We start from the raw sequence: 20,721 nt of genomic DNA, 5'->3' as shown, positions 1-20,721 counted from the left end.
CCATGTTCAACAATGTACAGTGAACTGTGTGCTCCAAAACACCTGTGTGTGCACCAGCATTTTGCTCTTTCAGCACGGATCACCATCTACCAACTCTACAGAGCAGACAAGCCTCCAAATCTCACGTTTTGTGAAAAGTCGTGAACGTTCAACCATTTAGTGCTTAGTGGTAGTTTCAATGTCCTTCTATCCTTCTACCTCTTTCCATAGATGTTCATGAAGCAGCAGAGGAACATTCTACCAGTTTCTCCGTTTTTGAGATACTCGTTCACAAGCTTTGCGTAATAATGATCTGTCCTTTGCGAAGCCACTTTTCTCAATGGATTTTTCCATTTGAGCCCTTACCTTCGTTAGGATGACTCCCAATGTTGAAAGTTACAGATGTTTCACAGCCAGGGAAAGACGATGTGGTAGAACAGTCTTTTCCATATAGAGAAGCAGTTGGAGCACTAATGTATCTGATGCTTGGCACAAGACCAGACCTAGCCTTCAGTGTAAGTGTTCTGTTAAGATCTCTCGAGAACCCCACCACAGAAGACATATTAAGTGTAAAAAGAGTTTTTCGTTGTGTATCAGCAACGACAGACTATGGAATCTGATACAAATCAAGAGTAAAAAGCAGAACTCTGGATTGCTACAGTGATGCAGATTTTGGAGACTGCTTAAAAACAGGCATATCAGTATCTGGAGTAGTCATCAACTACGCAGGAGGAGCGATATCATGGCTAACTCAGCCAAAAACCATGGTAGCAACATCTACAACTGAAGCTGAACTAGTTGCCGCAAATGAAGCTGTCAAGGAGATTATTTGGTTAACTCGTCTATTCGGAGAAAAAACAAAACTATCTGAAATTCCAGCTCTCCGAATTGACAATTCAGCAGTAGTGAAGTTGGCAGAGAATCCAGAATTTCATCGCCGAACCAAACATATAGCCATCAGGCATTTCTTTATTTGTGAAAAACTTTATGAAGGAAGAATTAGAGTTCATCAAATCCCATCTGAAGAGCAGGTAGCGGACATTAATTTATTTATTTATTTGTTCATCCGTAGACAACTTGTGTTGTATGGATGTCGTCAACTGTATACATGGAATGAGTATATACATAGTAGTACTTCTGGTAGTACATATTTCTATCGTACAACTTAATCGATCGTACACAAAACAAATACACACCAATCTTAGTTACAAATAAATATAAATTTACAAATGTATTCTTGCATGGATTACACAAAACAAATACACACCAATCTTAATTACAGATAAATATAAATTTACAAAGGTACTCTTGCATGAATTGAGGTGAACACATGCAATTTACAGTATTCTTTGACAGTATAGTAACATTTATCTGCTAAATAACTTTTTGCAGCTTTCCTAAAGGCATGTATTCCAGTTTCAGCTTTGATCTCCTCTGGAAGTCTATTATACATATTTATTCCATTAAATAATAAACTATTTTGGGTTTTTGTTTTGTTTTTTCGTATGAGATGCAAATGGTGGCAGGATCTAGTCCAGTGTTGGTGTATAGATCTGTTTTGTGTGTACTGGTCAATGTGTTTCTTTATATATATCACAGTCTGAAAGATGTATTCACATGGTACTGTCAAGATTCCCATGGTTTTGAATAAATCAGCACAGTGAGCTCTCTTGCTGCTTTTTGTTATTATTCGTACAGCCCTCTTTTGCAGCTTGAAAATTGCTTGTATGTTCTGCACATTTGTACCCCAGAAGGTTATGCCATAACTAATTATTGAATGACAATATGCAAAGTATGTAGTCTTAGCACATGATCTATTACGTACTGACATAATTATCCGGAGTGCACAGCAAGCAGTAGCAATTTTCTTTTCTAGTGCTGCAATATGGTCAGTCCAGTTAAACTGTGAGTCAACATGCATTCCTAGGAATTTTGTGACACAATCTATAAGTTCATCTTTAACTTTTAGGCCTATGCTATTATGTTTTTTATTTATGTGGAAATTAATACTGTTTGTTTTTTTTAATATTGAGGGTTAATTTGTTGCTTACTACCCACTTGCATACATGATCGAGAGTTTCTTCAGCTTTGTCTCTCAATTTATTGGTGACTCGTCACTGATAAGGATGCTGCTATCATCTGCAAATAGTATTGCTTCCCCGTATTTGACACTCTGGGGAAAATAATTGATATACTGTATATTAGGAAGTGTATTGGCCCTCACACACTTCCCTGAGGGACTCCTATGTTAATATGTTCTGGTTTGTAAATGTGTTTTGTCAATCTGCTGAATTTCGTTTGTGAGATCTCTACACACTGTACCCTATTTTCCAAGTACGATTGAAACCAATTATTTACTGTTCCCCTTATTCCTAGTGCCTCCATTAGTAGTATTTTTGTGGTCTACCGTGTCAAATGCTTTGCTAAGGTCAAGGAATATGCCTGTTACATGTTCACCTTCGTCAAGTGCTTCTAATACAAAATTTGTGAAGTGAGCTACTGCTGAACCTGTGCTTCTTCCTGTCCTGAAACCAAACTGTTCTTTACACAGTAGGTTGTACTTGTTTAGGAAATCCATTAGTCTCTTTTTCATTATATTTTCTATTACCTTGGAAAAGGATGAGAGTAATGAGACGGGCCTATAGTTTTCTATATTTTCTGGATCACCTTTCTTAAATAGAGGCAGGACTTTTGCACATTTTAAGTATTCTGGGAAGCAGCCTACAGTGAAAGATTCATTTATGATGTGTGCCAAAGGATGTTGTATGCTGTCAATGCAGTCCTTCAGTAAGCACACTGGCACTTCATCTAAACCTGCTGATGTTTTATTCTTTAGATTCTTCACAACCATCCTTACTTCTTCTGTAGAAGTCGGTAACAGTTACATTGAGTTAGCCACATAGTTCAATTTTTGTTCAGGCTGTTTTTTGCCAAGCTTTTGCTGTAGCTTGGTAGCAACACTGCTGAAGTACTCGTTTACAGTATTTACTAGTGTATTTGGGTTATGTATAATAGCACCATTATGTTTAATTTGAATGTTTACTGTTTTTAATTTATTACTGTTTGTTTCCTGTTTGGTAACAGTCCAGGCTGCTTTAATTTTATTTTCTGCCTTTTCTATAATTCTGTCATTGTGGCCTTTTTTTGCGTCTCGTAATACTCTTCTGTATATTCTTTTGTATGTGTGGTAGTAGTTTAGGAAACCGGGATCACTATGATAGTTTTTTAACCTGTTCAGTTGTTTGAGTGTTGCAGAGGATTTCCTTATTCCTTTGGTCACCCAGGTATTTCTTTTTTGTGAGTGTACTGCAGTTTGCACCTTTGGGAATGCTTCATCAAATCTGAGTTTAAATAGTGACATGAATTTAGAAAATTTCTTATTTACACTAGTTTCAGCATACACTTCTTCCCAAGTTATACTGTTTATTTGCTTGGCAAATTCTGATCTGTTTGGTTTGGAGAAAACCCTTCTGTATGTGTATGTTTTAGTTGCATTGTCTATATTTATGTTTAATTTTAGGATTTGACAGGAGTGATCAGAAAGGCCAAGGTTATCTACAATAATTTCACAACTTTTTCATTATCTATGTCTGTGATGATGTGATCAATTGTTGATGATGAGTTTTTGGCTATCCTCGTGGCTCTGTTAACTAATGGCGATAACTTATAACAGCGCAATATATTCAAGAATGAGTTACAGAATCTATCTGGGTTTTGTGTGTTTATATTTAAGTCTCCACAAATGAGAACCTTCCCTTTAGGATTCGAAGCCATGTCTAGAATCTGGATTAGTTTTGCAGTGAAAGTATCTATATCACCACTGGGTGAGCGGTAAATACATATTATAGTTAACCTTTGTGCCTCATCTGTCTTGCTTATCTCTATGGCTGATATTTCTATGTGTTTTTCCTCACTTACAGAATTAATATCGTTTCTAATTTTATAGACAATTCCTTGCTTAACATATATACATGATCCACCACCTCTAATGGTGGTTCTACTATAATGACATGCTAGTATATATGAGTTTAAATTTATTAATGTTATTTCAGTTCCTCTACACCAATGTTCAGTAATGCATGTGACTGAACTGTTTAAAGTTTGTAGCTCCACTTCTAGTTGTTGCTCTTTGTTTCTGACAGATTGTATATTTTGATGAAAGACTGAGAAACGAGCACAGATTACCTTGCCTGTATCTTTTGTTTGCATTTTGTTGACAGTGACTGATGCTTTGCGCCGGTTTGTCCCAGTTTTTTTTCTCCTCTTGGTGCTGAACCATAAAAATCCTCCTTTGGAGTGATGTACTTTCTTGTCCTCTGGCTCCTTCTGATGGGGTGTGGTTTAGCTGGTGGCTTCTCCATTGGTGCTGTCGTTTCTGGTGCTACTGCTGTTGTTGGCTTTGCTGTTGTCTGTCCCACTGTTGCTGTGTCCCCTGTTCTTATTGTTGGTGGTGGTGGTGAAGGTTCTGCTGATGTCAGTTCTGCTGCTGACGAGATGACTGCCTTTGTGGATTTTTCTTGTACTGTGGAATAGTTCTATTGCTGATAGTGGTATAACAGTTGTTTTTGTGTTGAAGGTGTTTTGAAGTAGTTTTAATTCCTTCATTATCATGTTCGCCAGATATTCTTTCCCAATACTGTTTAAGTGTAGTCCATGTTGTGTATGGAATCTACGACCTATATTATTTATATTAACACATTTAACATTTTTAAGACGTCTACAGATTTTGGCAAACTGGCTTTTTGTATTTCTGTATGTACACATGATTGGTTATCCAGATCGTGCCGATGTGGTGTATTCACGATTATCACGTTTGTATGCGTAATGTTCTTCAGACACTGTTTAAGATAACGTGTAGCATTTGCAGTTTCGTTTTTATATACATCGTTTGAGCCTCCGATGAGTATTACACAGTCTTTATCGTGTAGATTTTTTTAACCTCTCTAGATTCAGTCGTTTTTATTATTTCCGTTAGTGGGGCTCCCTGTTTTACTATGCTACACAAACTTCTGTTAGTTTTCTCTTTAATTTTCTTTGCGAGTCCACGGCCATGGCTATCTGAAAGCAGGAGTATTTTGTTATGCGAGTTATCTGTTACAATGTTTTTCGTTTGAGTGTCTGTTTGTATCGGTATTTTGTGACGTACTTCAAGGTCATTTTGTACCAGTATTGTCTCATGAAGTTCATACGACACTTTATCGCTGTTTCGAGATTTTTTGATGTTTTTAGACTGTTCACTGGTGGTTTTAGGCCTACTATCTTGAATGTTTTTCTTCCCAAGCGACTCGTAACGGCTCGTTTTTCCCTCGCTGTCTACAATTGCGAGTACTTCAAACGAGTTTTCATGCACGAAATTAACGTTGCGGTCATTGTTCACACGATTTAACACTTCTTGTTTGTTGTTTTTAAACGTAGCTTGGTTGTTTTTAAGCGTAGCTTTGTTCCAGTTTTTGGAAGCAGGCGAAATGTTTTGCACCGAGTCCCGCGTGTAGCACGTACCTTGTTTTGATCGGAGATCATAATTTTCTTTCTTGAGCCATGAAATTTCTTTACGAAGCACTTCGACAATTTTCTGTAGGCCGATAATACGTTCATTTAATTTTGTTGTAACACCATTATCATTCACATAATGACTGTTTTTCACTACGGAGCTGTAATTTTCGCGCACAGGAATCTTACAACACACATCATGACCAAAGCTCTACCGAAGACACGTATGAATATATTGTGTATCGTAAGCCTGGTGACTTTGTGCCGCGCGGGTTACTTTGTGCCACCCGCACTTTAGTTCGAACAAATGTGTCCTAGCAGTTCCCGGTGTTCCCACCAAAAGCGCTGATGTACTCTAAACATAGTTGGATAGTGGTGCAATGTGATTGTGTATTCGTATTTCCGTCATGCTTCTGACATTCACGGCTGAGCGTCCCAACTGTCTTGTGTGTTTCTCGAAAAATTTGTATTGTGTCGTACAGAAGGAAGAATTTCAGCTAACTGAGATTAGTATAATATTTTCCTTCATTAGTCTGCTGCCACAGTATGATTGTTTTGACGATGATGGTTTTTGCACATTAGTGAGATTTATTGAATATTGACAGATTTGGGGGTGACTTTGTGCCACGTTTCCACGAAGGCTTTGGGCGATATTTCTATTATATACTGTACCGGTATTCATAAGATTGATATTCTGTATACGATTCTGTTGCAGAAAATGCCACGAACATACAAAAAAAGCCGCTGGTTGTTGTCCCTATACAAACTACACTGATGATATGTTGGAGAATGCACCTACAGAAATTCGTGGTAAGAAAATTTCAGCTCGTGCAGTAGCAAACAAATACGGTATTCACCGAAAAACCGTCATGAACAAGTTACATGGGAAACAATGCACAGATTGGTGGACAAACTGTGTTTAGTAAAGAAGAGGAAGGTATGTTTGCTGTACATGCTGTGACGATGTGTGATGTTTCCCACTTTCATTGCTCGATTTTCGGTTTATTGTAGAGGTGGGCCAAACGGTTATTCTGGAGTAACCGTTATCACAGTTCCAGTTATTCTTTGATAACCGTTATCGTTAACGGTTATTAATAACTGCCAAGTTATTTTTCGCTAGCGAATACCGATAACTCCGACAGTTAATTTATTTTTATTTATTTTATTTATTTATTTATTTCGTATTCCATTAATCCGTATTGTGATAAATCACAAGGATGTGGAATGAGTCATGATTACATACAACAGATATAATACACATATATAAAATGACAAAAATGTACCATAAGATTATGAATAAGTTTGTAGGTTAAAATCAAATCAAAGGTATAGCTCAAGTAATATAAAACAATACCTAAAAAGGAAATATAGTACATTTTCCAAATTAAACAAATAATACACATATATAAAATGACAAAAATGTACCATAAGATTATGAATAAGTTTGTAGGTTAAAATCAAATCAAAGGTATAGCTCAAGTAATATAAAACAATACCTAAAAAGGAAATATAGTACATTTTCCAAATTAAACAGTTAATGTGATCTATAGCAAACAAATTTTTATCAGTACAAAAAATCATTGCTTTATCTGTAGATACTCATCAAGAGAATAGAAGGAATTTACCATTAGGTATTCTCTCAATTTACATTTAAAAGTAGGTAAGACATTAATGTGATCTTTAATACCTGATGGAAGGGAGTTGAAAATTTTTGTGGCTGAATAATGAACACCTTTCTGAACAAGACTTAAATGTTTCAGATCCCTGTGTAGATCATTTTTAGACCTAGTATTATGATCATGACATTCACTATTAGTTTTAAAAAGAGATAGGTTGTTAGAAACAAAAATCATCAAAGAAAATATGAATTGAGAGGTAAGTGTTAATATTTGTAACTTATGAAACAGACTTCTGCAAGAATATCTTGGATGAACACCACTCATGATTCTAACAGCTCTCTTCTGTGCAGTAAATATTTTTTTGGCTAAAGGCTTGTTGCCCCAAAATATTATGCCATACGACATGATAGAATGAAAATAACCAAAGTAGGCAGCTTTAGTAGCGTCCTCATCACCAATGGGGGTGATTACACGCAGAGCATAAGTTGCCACACTGAGCCTTCTATGTAGGTCTAAGATATGCTCAGACCAGTTCAGCTTGCCATCAATTAGAATGCCCAAGAACTTAGATGATTCACAGTGTAGTATATTTTGGTTACCACAGTTTAAGTGGCATACTTCATTTTCTTGTGAGATGTGTGAAATTGCATATACTGAGTTTTCTGAATGTTTAGAGTTAGTCCGTTGCACTTAAACCAGTGTAGGATGTCAACGAGTACAGCATTACATTTATTTTCTAGGTCACTGTTAGTTCGACTTTCAAGCAGAATAGTGGTGTCATCGGCAAAAAGAGTAAATTTACACTCGGTGTCTGTGCAAAGTGGGAGATCATTGATGAAGATAAGGAAAAGCAAAGGTCCTAGGATGGACCCCTGAGGCACACCACACTTTAATGTGCCCCAATCAGAAGAAATGGGACTATCATTGGCACCATTAATTATCACCTTCTGTTTTCTGTTTTGCAGATATGATTCTATCCATCTACCAATGCTACCTCGCAAGCCATAAAAATTAGCCTTATGTAAGAGAATGTTGTGGTCCACACAGTCAAAGGCCTTAGACAAGTCACAAAAAATTCCAATAGGTGACATTTTATTATTTATTGACTCTAAAATTTCATTTGTGAGAGAAAAAATAGCCTGCTCAGTTGATCTACCTTTTTGGAAACCAAACTGGTTTCTGTTGAGTATGTTGTGGCTGTTAAGATGTTCTACAATTCTTGTATACATTAGTTTCTCTAATACTTTTGAGAAACTACTTAGTAGTGATATTGGACGGTAGTTAGATAAATTAGTTTTGTCACCCTTCTTGAAAAGTGGTTTCACAACGGCAAGCTTTAATCTCTCTGGGACAACACCTTGCTGGATAGACTCATTAAAAATGTGACACAGGACTTGACATATGTGGTCACTACAATGCTTCAGTATTTTTGGCGAAATGTTGTCAATACCAGTGGAATTTTTATTTTTTAAGGCCTTGATGGTATTTTTAACTTCAGTAATAGTAACTGGGGCAATACAAATTGGGTCATACGTGTTAGGGTTAGCTCTGTGTAATAAATGCGTAGCAGCATTTAAGGAACCGTTACAACCTACTTGTTCTGCTGCAGTTATGAAGTGATTGTTGAATATGTTGGAAACTGTTACAGGATTATGAATAACCACATCCTTATAGCTTATCTCTGTGGTATTAACATTCTTGTTACTCTTGCCACACTCTCTCTTTATAACATTCCAAACTGCTTTTATTTTGTTCTCAGATTTATCAATTTCAGACTTAATATACAGGCTCTTGGATTTGTTTATCACCCTTTTTAAAATTTTACAATATAACTTAAAATGAGACCTTTCAAGGGGATCATTTGATACTCTTAGTGAGGCATGTAACTCCCTCTTAGTCCTGCAAGAAATTTTTATACCTCGAGTAATCCATGGTTTACTGGAAGAAACCTCATTGTTCTTTCTGACAGTTTTTTTTTGGGAAAGCCATTTCAAATACAGATATAAATTCATTTAAAAAAAGGTTAAATTTATCATTAACATCTGATGTGCTGTACACTGGCTCCCAATCTATCTGTGACAAATAGTCGTTAAAGGCAGACACAGTTTCAGTGTTTATACATCTATAGGACCTATAGGTGTGGGAGATTTTATTGCACAAACTGATGTTATTTACTTTCAGAAGTTGTCCATCATGGTCAGACAGGCCATAAATTACTTTGCTCACACTAGCACTGTTGACTCTATTCTTGTCAATGAAAATATTATCTAGAAGGCTCTTGCAATTTTCTGTAACTCTAGTGGGCCAGGTAACCATCGCAGCCAAGTTGTAAGAATTCATTAAGTGGTCCAGGTCAGTTTTGAGGTTGTTATCAGTTAAGAAGTTGACATTAAAGTCACCTACAATTATTAAATTTCTAGTTTTACAGAACAATTTGGTCAAAAGAGATTCTAACTTATTCATAAAGATGCAAAACTTCCCTGCTGGAGCTCTGTAAATTGCAAGCACAGTAAGTAACATGTCCTTTGCAGAAATTTCAGTCCCGCAAACTTCAAAATGTTGATCTACACAATACTTACTTAGATCTAAAGATTTATAAATGATTTTACTGTCTATATAAATTACAGCACCACCTTTCTCCTTACTTGTTCTGCAGTAATGAGTAGCTAGATCATACCCATCAAGCTGCAGCCCATCAATTCCAACTGTTACATGATGCTCAGTAAGGCATAAAACATGAGGACGGTTAACAGTGTCCATGTCCCCTAAATTTACAGATAAAAACTCTAATTTACTTTTGAGACTTCTGATATTTTGATGAAAAATAATAAGATTCTTATAGCTACCTCTACTGTCCTTCTGCTGGTCTGCTTGTCCATTAACACCGTTAGTCCCCGTTTCACTCAAAACTGTGTTAAATAACGACATAGTTGGAATCCATCAGTTTAGTTATCAGTATAACTGCGAATAGTGTGAAATAGCAGGAATGTCGTATGAATCGTGTCATAACCTCAGCTTATTAACTCCGGGTACATTTTAGTTGATGTTAGAACGATTATTAGTGTTTCAGATTCGATGTTTGTAGGTTATCGGTCGCAATTAGAAATATTATCTTCGCAGCTGCGACAGAAAGTACGCGGAACTTCGCCAAAGCAATGTTTAAGTAAAATGTTAACAACGTGCGTTTTTAAGTATGAAGTAATATGTAAACTGAGTACTGTAGGTTAAATTCGAAGCTTAATTTCTTGTGCTGCTCACATAATAGAATAAAGTGTACAGCCTTGTAATACAACAAAAAATATACGTAATGTGACAGATTCGTTTACTCCTGTGCTGTAAAAGCTAGTCCTATTGGGGAAAGTGTGAGTACGCTAATCCAAGTTTTATGTCAGATTTGCAAACTGCTCGATTTCTCCAGCGACAGCATGTTTATAACATATGAAGACATGCAGATCGAAAAGGTTGACAGTGTTACATTTCTGGGACTACAACTCGATAATAAATTCAGTTGGGAAGGGCATACCACATTTTTTCATTCTATTATTCCATAAGGGAACATATTCTGTGGTAACTCATCAAACGTAGCAAAAGTTTTTCGCATGTAAAAGCGTGTAATAAAAAATCGTTTGTGGTATCAATTCAGGAACATCATGTAGGAACCTGTTCAAGGAACTTTGTATTCTAACCACTGCTTCCTAGTATATTTATTCCTTAATGAAATTTGTTACAAGTATTTCCAACCAATAGCTTAATACATAATATCAGTACTAGAAATGGGAACAGCAATCTACATAAAGACCTAAAATTACTTACCTTGGTCCAAAAGGGGTCCAATATTCAGGAACATGCATTTTCAATAAGCTGCCAGCAAGTCAGCAACCATTAAAAACTTGGTTTCAGATAAGGCACGGTTTACAGTGTGTTTGAATGACTATTTGATACATAAGTGTCTGATTCCACCCATCATCAATATGCCGGAAATGTCTATTTTAAGTGTGTCTATGACGTCACTACATATACATGGCAACAAACACGAAGATACATATAAATAAGACAATAACATTTCCCACCAAAAATACAATCAAACCAATGGGACAACTGCGGGAAGTTGGGGGTTTTAGGGTGAGGACAAGCTAGTAAAAAAAACACACCATGATCCCAAAACACAAAATGAAGAACAAAATGAAAAAAAATACAGCATTCTGCTACACCAACAAAAATCTGCAGGAATCGGACACTTCCCTTGAACAATATAGGTCAACTATAGGTGACCATACCAAAACACCAATACCCACAACTAAAAGTACGAAAATTGGAATCAGACATTTCCCTTGACCTACATAGGTCAACCTCAGATGACGATACTAAAACATCAACACACACAATTATGAAAATGGGAATCGGTCATTATCCGGTGACCTATATAGGTCCACCACAGCTACTGATGCCAAAAGATCAACACCTACAACTGCGAAAAATAAAACCACAATCCCAAAAGTCCACAAATCAATCATCCCTACATAAATTAAATCACATTCAATACTTCATAAATACACAAAACATCACAGCTAGAAAAAAAAAAAATTAATTACCACCAGCAAATTCCGGCACTGCAACCTAGATCGACAGCCCCCCCCCCCCCCCCCCCCACACACACAAAAACCAACTCATAAACACCGTGCCGTAATGACATTCACACACCACAACACCTTTACGTCGAAGCAGACGGGTGGAATCAGACGCTTCCAGTGACCCCTCCTTCTACTCTGTAGATGAATATCGTAACAGAGACTGATGGACCAGCTTAGGTAAAAATTCTGCTATATTTCAGTTTTGACAGCACTTGGTTGCAACAGTCAAGATCGGGTATTCTGTGTACGATAAATTTATTAAAAGTACGTAACTGTGTTTTATTCTGTCAGTGTACCAATTCTGTAAATATTAGCAGTTACTGTGATATATTCACGTATTTTGACAATCTCCTGACAAATGATGAGGATAATAATTATTATATTCCACTGTATTATGTTATACTTTCTGACATGTTATTTGTCATTCGTGCTGGCCAGCGGCTATTTCCGTAGCAGTACGAAAATATTTGTTCGCTCCAGTTACTATCCTCTCTGGAAATATCACCTGGAACTACGACCTTTAACTGGAGTCACCGAGTCAGGAACGTCTAGACACACAGTTATTCCGTTACCAGCTTCCAGGTTATCTGTGGTGGTAGCCCGATAACTACCAGAGAACTAGAACTACGAGCCAATAACGATAACTGCCAGAGGAGAATACCGGCTCTGACAGTTATTTCCATAGTCGCTCGAATTCCTTAGTAAATTTCCTTGTACTACCCGTCCAAGCTAAATTAACACGTAAGGCGGTGACTTAAGGGAACGACCGTACTTGTTAATGCCTGTACTGCAGCTCCTATCAGCCACGGCTCGGACATTAACTTTATTTAATTGTTTATGCTAAAAGTAACGAAGGCCCACGAAATAGTACACAGTTCTTATCAACAGATGGCGCGCAGTCTCACAGTTATTCCCATGGTCTATAGAACGCCTCTAAATGCGCAGTACGATCTTCGGTCAACAGATGGCGCGAGGCACTGTTGACACTAAACAGTTATTGAAATAACTGCCAGAATCAGAGGAACGGTTATCGCAGTAACCGTTACTTCTCAGTAACCGGTTATTTCTATCAGTTACGTTATTTTTTGCCACCTGTAGTTTATTGTAAAACCTTATCTTGACAGAGGTGGACAAAGAGTGTTGTTACTAGTGATGGGCTAAACTGCGATTTTCCGATATCAGTGATTTCTGTGAATGCTACTTTCCAGTATCTGTTATTCTTAACTGTGACTTGTCGCAGTTAAGAGTCGCAGTTAAGGAACCTAAGTCGCGTATCCCTCCGCCACTGCTACTTCTGCTACTTCCGCGATTTCTGCGACTTTTGCTACTTCTGCGACTTTTGCTACTTCTGCGACTTTTGCTACTTCTGCGACTTCTGCGATTTCTGCTACTTCTGCGATTTCTGTGACTTCTGCTACTTCTGCGATTTCTGTGACTCCTGCGATTTCTGCGACGTACCACCGTATGAAAAAGTTACATCTGTCCACACAGAAAATTGCATCTCAACAAACCTGTCATTCGTAAGTATGTTTTACGTTTATTCTTCCGTTGGCTTTAATTTTGTATTAAAGAAACAACTGTGAAAATATTAATAGTGTAATTAATATGTAAGTAGCCGCACAGTACCGTAATAGTTCGTGTTTAGAAAATGAATTCTAACATATTGTAATGTTCATAGGTACCTGAACTACATTTCAGTCACTCAGTAAAGTGATAATTCAAAATATCATTGTCAACAGATCTGAAGAAGTTGCCAGTCTTTAGACCGTTTTCGTCAGACGACAGGTTAGTTTCTAAGCGTTTTGATGGACTTAATTACTTCAGTGAGATCGTTCTTGCGAATGTGATATAGCAAATATTAGCAAATGTGGTATAGCAAATATTAGCAGTCTACTCTGTCAATTATATTGCTAGTAATTGGTGACAGCAAAAATTGTTTAATAATCCTTGTGTTTTTACAGACGCAGTTCTGACTGATTACTGGTTGCTGTACATATCTATCCACATCAAGGCTGTTGAGAGAGATTCAAGACAGCTCTTAGAGGATTTGCAGTTTAAAAGTGAAATAATTATGAAATAAGTGTGTGACTGATTAAAGTGTTTTATTGAAGTTGTTGTGCGATTTTAAAGAAATAATAAATGTTAAATACATTGAGTGAATAATCAAAATCTCATTTTCCACATGTTAAGCCGTCCTATACCCGTAATTTTCCGCCACTTATTTATTGGTAAACACTTGGAGAGTGACATGCCGCCGCCCCCCCCCCCCCCCTTCTCCACAATCTTGGTGTGATACTGACCTGTAACATATCCCGAAGTCTACAATATGCATTTTGAGGCTGTTGATATGAAAGTGGGAAGTACAGATCTTCCAGTTAAATCAGGAATAGCTTAAGTGCATTACTTGAAAGTGACACAGGAAAAGCTTACTTGTGTAGGTGGTAGTAGTGTCGGCAAAAAGTTCTTGTGTGTGAAGTTGCCGTGTAGAACACCAGGTGTAAAACTTTTCTCCTGAGTCTTGAACTGTGTCGGAACAAAAGTGAGGCATTCATATGACTGTTTTCATTTCTCTACACTTATACAGATGTCTGAGTTCTGCTGTGTTAACATTGCAAAGTCCTGTAGGCATGTGGAGTATTAACCAAAACTGTCATATTGGAAGCAGAATCAAACACATTTGTTACGTTACTTGATATTTTCAGGAGAAAAAGGCAATGTTGCTTCTTATTAATATAATACATTCAGAGTCACAGCAGTATTTGACCAACCATAACTGATGCTGAATGTGCATGTCGTCATATAATATGAAGGGCTTATTTCAATAGTGGTACAAGTCCATTACCTACACTTTTCTGTCTATAATGCTTCTGAAATTAGTGATCCAAACAAACATAAATAAAGGTTCATCTCTAGCAAGAAGCCATGTGCTTGAATATTTCTGGTATCTCAACTGCAGATTTTTCAGCACTCATTTAACTTTACGACTCTATATCTCAAAATTAACAAAAATGGACTTGTACCACCATTGAAATAAGCCCTTCATATGCACACACAGCACATCGATCTCGTGAGGTACAAGGCTCTCATAACGAAGTACATCCGTCGGTCAACAGATGACACTAGGAAAAGTATGTTAACTGCGCTTTTTAGTTGCTACTTGCGACTCTTAGTTGCGACTTGTCACGGAAATCGCAGTTAGACTCCATAGCGTACCGCAGAGATGGACGTAGTACGAACTATGACCCACAGATGGCACTGTTAACCGCGCTTTCTAGTTGCTACTTGCGACTCTTAGTTGCGACTTGTCACGGAAATCGCAGTTAGACTCCATAGCGTACCGCAGAGATGGACGTAGTACGAACTTTGGCCAACAGATGGCACTGTTAACCGCGCTTTTTAGTTGCTACTTGCGACTCTTAGTTGCGACTTGTCACGGAAATCGCAGTTAGACTCCATAGCGTACCGCAGAGATGGACGTAGTACGAACTTCGGCCAACAGATGCCACTGTTAACCGCGCTTTTTAGTTGCTACTTGCGACTCTTAGTTGCGACTTGTCACTGAAATCGCAGAAAGCAGTGCTAAATTCGACCAATAGATGGCTCACGTCTGTCAATGTGAAATATTACTTGCGACTGCTAACTGTGACTGAAATCGCAGTTAGATTCTGTAAAGTTGCTACTGTGATATCTGTGACTTCTCAGTCACTGTGATTTCTAACAGATACGCGATTTCCTGCCCACCACTAGTTTGTTACCTTTTCAAGAAAACTTGCCAGGCAGAGAATGGGCTAAGTCTTTTTCTGGCACGCCACAGTGACAAAATAAGTAGCGGGTTGGCCCAAAACATTTACTTTTTATTTATTTATTGAGTCCTTTGATCACATGTAGTACAGTGTACTGGGTGATATTGGACTAATTACGAAGTTCAAAATGATACATCACTATGGCTAGAGCAGCTGTTTATGAAGTGACGGTCAATGAATATTTTGATGGCTGGTTAAGGGAGCTAGAAGGCATTCATCCATCACATGTATGGAATTACGATTAAATGAACTCTGAAGATGATCCAGGGACCAAAAGAGTTATTACCAAACGTAGTGCCATACATCCAAAAAGGATTTGCGACACACATAAGGCATGTACGTCTCTATGATGTGTGGTAATGCTGAAGGAACACTAGCACCTCCATAGCGGGTCAACGGGAGCGTCCGATGACAACTGCAAACGCAACCAACTTATAAACTCAGCGCCGTGATGACGTCACACATACCACAATACGTACGTCACTGGTCAAAGCAGACGGGTGGAATCGGACACTTCCGTTGACCGGTAACCGGTGCTTTATAAATGCTTCCCACATACTTAACTTAAATTTCGCAAATCAGGGCAAACGTGGATATTGTACATGTGTATGCAGCATGACATTACTTCCAACTAGTGAGCATGAAGTAGTAAAAGTGATTAGAAGCCTGAGATGTGAAATGTCAGCAGGTATGAGTGATGTACCAGTGTAATAATTCGTACTGCTTCACAAATTGCAAAGCCCTTTGTTTACAGTTGTTAATTTATCGTTCAGTGAATGAATGTTCCCCAGTAGATTAAAACATTGAAAGTGATACCGTTATTCACGAGTGTTAGCAGGCATAAAGTTGAATGTTATCGATCCATTTCACTCCTCTTGGCATTCTCTAAAGTAACTGAATCGATCAGTCTTCTGAATAATAATCACCACCATAGTTTCCGAACAGGCAAAAGTACAGAAAGGGTGGTAAGTGTTTACATAGATAAAACAGCTAGAAACCTAGATAACGACAATAGTGTTGTAGGAGTTAACTTAGATCTTTCTATCTCTTTCGATACTGGCAGTACTGAAATTCTTTCAGATAAGCTGGAAGCAATGGGGATAAAAGGGATAGAAAAGTAGTAGTTTCAGTCATATATGCAAAATAGATCACAGGTTGTCGAACTCACATCAGCTCATTGTAACTATAAAATCAGATTAGTTTTCTGAAGCAAAGAAAGTCGAGTTAGGTGTACTGAAGACTAATATGTTAGACTCCCCTTCTCTTCCTTATTTACAGTATATAATGTATATGGGAGGAGGTGCAGAAAGTGGCCTGAGTTATTTTCAGTGTTCAGTAATTTTGTATTTATTTATGTAATGTATAATGATATTTTCAGAGCTGCAGATGGTGGCAGAAATTTATTTTCAATATATTTAATGATGATGTAATTTTTTTCATGGTGTATAATAGCTTATTTGCATAAAGTTCAGCAGCAAATTTTTCTGAAAGAAAGTTAAGAAAGAAAGTAAAATTTTGAATCAGCGATATTTGTAGCAGTAACTTGCTTAATGATTAAAACAGATTTTGAAAAAAAGATTTCAGTAGTAGTGCCAATTTTGGGTACTATTAAAGTGTTGAAAGACAGTTAATTCACTTTTTACAGAAAAGACTAAGATGAAGTTGTGCCTACAGTAAAGTTTGAAAAAAAAATTTGGAAAAGAAATAGTTGAAAAAGTTCTTTGAAGAAATTTTTACTTTTGAATCTGAGAGTCAAGCTTTGATAAATATTATTTATTAGGAATAAATGTGTGTGTTAGGGTAGAATGTAAATACTAAGGATGGACGCTTAGACGTACTGTATATTGCAGATACAAAAAAGATGACTGAACCGAATATGGTACCGAGAGAGAACCCGATGTTGAGACAAAGCTGGACGCTGTATCCCAGTGACGAGCCTTTATATGATCCAGGTGTTAGTGTTTGTCATCCATACCCATTTGTTTCATCTGCGAAAGTCGTCGAAATCGCCAATTTGTTGTCAGAACAGTTTTAAGTTTAGAGATGACCCCCACATCACTGTATAAGGTTTAGGAAAGGACACCATTCATAGTGCCTGAATTATATTTCAGTAAAGTTTTTGCACGCTACTTAAGGGACGAAATATAATTATTGTTTCTGGTTAAATATTACTCATATGTGCAAAATGTAAAAGTTTTGTAAATTTAAATTGAGAGAAAATGTTGTAGCATTGGATTGTGGGAGAAAAGAATTGAAAATTTTTTTCTATAAGAATTTACTGTGTGCCATCAAGCCCTAGCCATTGACTATTTGATGTAACTGTATATAATGTTATAATGTAATCTTAGCTATTTTGTTTATTTGTGAAAGACTTCAGTTCAAAATAGATTTTAGTAAGAACTGTTTAGATTTGAGAGTGTCGGTGTAGCTTTTGAAATCTTTCATAACTAGCAAGTGTTTAGTAAAAACCGTAAAACGTACTCGGGAGAAATTTTAGGTTCTTAAGAGGGTGCGTAACACCGTGAGTCAATACGCTATAGCATTTTATTGCAGTAAGCTACTTTGAAGTGCGGGCTTGTAGCTTTGTAGTTGTTGGCTGTGGCAATATACAGCCACCGGTATCTTAGTGACTCGCTCGCATCTGTCGCTAGCCTAGCCGTGGGAAGCGGTACCTGTTTCAATTCAAGCAACAGAATATTCAAGCCCCTAAGAATCTAAATAAACTATATTAAATATTATTCAATTTAGTTTAAAGTCAATATACTGACCTTATTAAAAAGAAGATTGAGAGTTGGAGAAAATTACCTAAAACACCCCAAACTGACACTGGTAAGATTAAAGTCAGTCAGGGTTCGTAACAGTTTGTCTTTTAGTATCATGTGGAATCATTACTGAAGCTTAGAGCATGTTAGGTCAATTTGTTTAGAGTTTCATAAATAAAAATGTTAACTATTTGGCATTTTTTGTAATATAAAATTCAGGAAAGATCAGTATTTATTTAATGTGTTGTTGTGTTAGAAAATAAGAATGAGTGAGTGTGTGTATGTGTGACATATGAAAAAATTCAATATTATCTCATGTTACACCATTATGTAACTGTGTTGTGGGGAAGTTGTGTTTTACCCACATTGCTGATGACGTATGTTTAAGTGTACTTGCTTTTGTAAGGAGGCAGCCAGAATAGCCATTTGCAGAGTAATAAGTTTCTAAACTTATTAGGAGTTTAGTTTTCCTTCCATTTGGTTTTGTTAAACATTATATTAATATTTGCATATTGAAATGATGTAAATGCAACTGGGAATAGTGATTGGCGTAGGACAGTTTTGGCGAGAGAATAATCTCGAAGGATAGTTCTGATTGGCTGGTCATTTTCATCAACCAACGGAGTTAAGTAGTTCCCGCGCACTGCTAAGTAGTTTTACAGGGAGAGAAGCAGACTGAACAGGAGTCGCTGGCTAGCTATCGTATGTGCAGGTCATGGTGGACGTGTCCGTCTACATTATGAGTACTGGTTTCTCGCCTCCGGATGGTATTGCTGTGGAAGCAGTTGCATTTATGGACAGATTATGAAAATCTGATCTTTGTGAAGTGATCTGTTGGATAGATAAACACGTGTGAACTTTCGTGGCATGTTTCATACCCGTTTATGGAATAGTTGGTGTGCAGCTTCCTTATTAAAAATCCACTGAAAAGGACCGAATGTGAAACTCGTATTTGTATTTGTAGTAGAGTAATGACTCTAAATCACATAATAAATCGGGTCGGACTTAAGTGCATGTCTGGCTGCCTTGCGTGTGTACTGAGTTGTCTGAACTGTGAGCTGAGGACAGTGATATTGTTCGTTAACTAAATACAGGCTGATGACAAGTGTTTATTTTGAACCTAAAAAAATAAAAGAACTCGTTTGCTGAATTTTGACAATTTTCTAAAGAGATAATCACCCTCCACCCGAAATTTGTTATAAGGGATTACAGGATAGCTTGCTACCAGAGTTTACATGGACTTTGCAAACGTAAGTATTGGCGGTGTTTTTCTTCAACTCTGCTTTTAACATCGTCTGGACAGTATCTACATATGCAGAGAAACAGGCTGGTGATCGGATGCCGTACTGAGGTAGGTGGAACTTTGCTAGTGCACTGTACAACGAGAGACAGTGATCATACAAGTACATCACCCTACTAAACTCGTCACGCTGCAAGTTTTCCAGTTGTAGCCCTAAAAATGTTCAGTACACTGGACCGAGAAATGCAGTCTCTGCCGATAGGACTGTTCAAAAGGACAATTGCACAAGACTTGAAAGAACACCCATTATATTCTATAGGAGAATTTTTCAATATTGAGCAAAGTGTATGGACAAAATAATATTGTCGTAGTATGTTAAATCTGCCCATATTGTGAATAATTATCTGTATGTTGTATAAAATTGTAAGCAAGTCTTATAAATGACGCAGTCTGTCCAGTCACGACTGGTAAATGACACAGACCTAGTAATAATAAAATATTAATTATTTCTATCCCTGTTGTGCCCATATTTGAAAATGTGTTGTCTGTAAGACCTTTCTTTCCACTTGTTATTATTGTGGAGCTATTTGTAAGAGGAAACATGTTGATGCTCTGCAATACATTGAAAAGCAGCTCTCTTGATGTAGAATCATTCACAAGGTATATATTAAAATTCCTACAGACAATTATAGTGAATTTTTCAGTGAACACAATGTCTGTCAGACTCCAGTTTGTTAATGAAGGAGTCTATGTACCCACTATGTGCTCTGTATACTACAATAATTATCAAGTTATTCAGCTTCCCATGCAATTGAACAGCAGCAGCTTCAAAATGCTTTCCAATAGTCAATGCTTCTTCTTCAAACCTCATTTTCTATTCCACAGTAGATTCAAGAAAAGTAGAAACTCTGTAATGTTTGGCATCCTTCCTGAAAATCTGACTAGACAAATTATAACGATTAATGTTAATAATACCTCTTTCAGAATCCCTGTTCAGTGCTCCATGATTCGTTGTTGTGGTCTTCAGTCGTGAGACTGGTATGATGCAGCTCTCCATGCTACTCTATCCTGTGCAAGCTTCTTCATCTCCCAGTACTTACTGCAACTTACATCCTTCTGAATCTGCTTAGTGTATTCATGTCTTGGTCTCCCTCTACGATTTTTACCCTCCGCGCTGCCCTCCAGTGGTAAATTTGT

The 20,721-nt window shown here is 37.2% G+C and overlaps 1 long non-coding RNA gene across 1 annotated transcript; it reads left to right on the top strand.

Annotated features, from left to right (window-relative positions):
• The first annotated feature begins 5,729 nt into the window (after window positions 1-5,729).
• Window positions 5,730-19,434, top strand: LOC124555117. Its single transcript, XR_006968518.1, has 2 exons — window positions 5,730-6,406; window positions 17,373-19,434. It is a non-coding gene; the product is annotated as an uncharacterized LOC124555117 (long non-coding RNA).
• Window positions 19,435-20,721: the final 1,287 nt, after the last annotated feature.

Source organism: Schistocerca americana, chromosome X (assembly GCF_021461395.2).
Source record: "Schistocerca americana isolate TAMUIC-IGC-003095 chromosome X, iqSchAmer2.1, whole genome shotgun sequence".
NCBI classification, from domain to species: Eukaryota; Metazoa; Arthropoda; class Insecta; order Orthoptera; family Acrididae; genus Schistocerca; species Schistocerca americana.
Note: the sequence above shows the minus strand (reverse complement) of the source record. Positions and strands in the feature narration are given on the sequence as shown.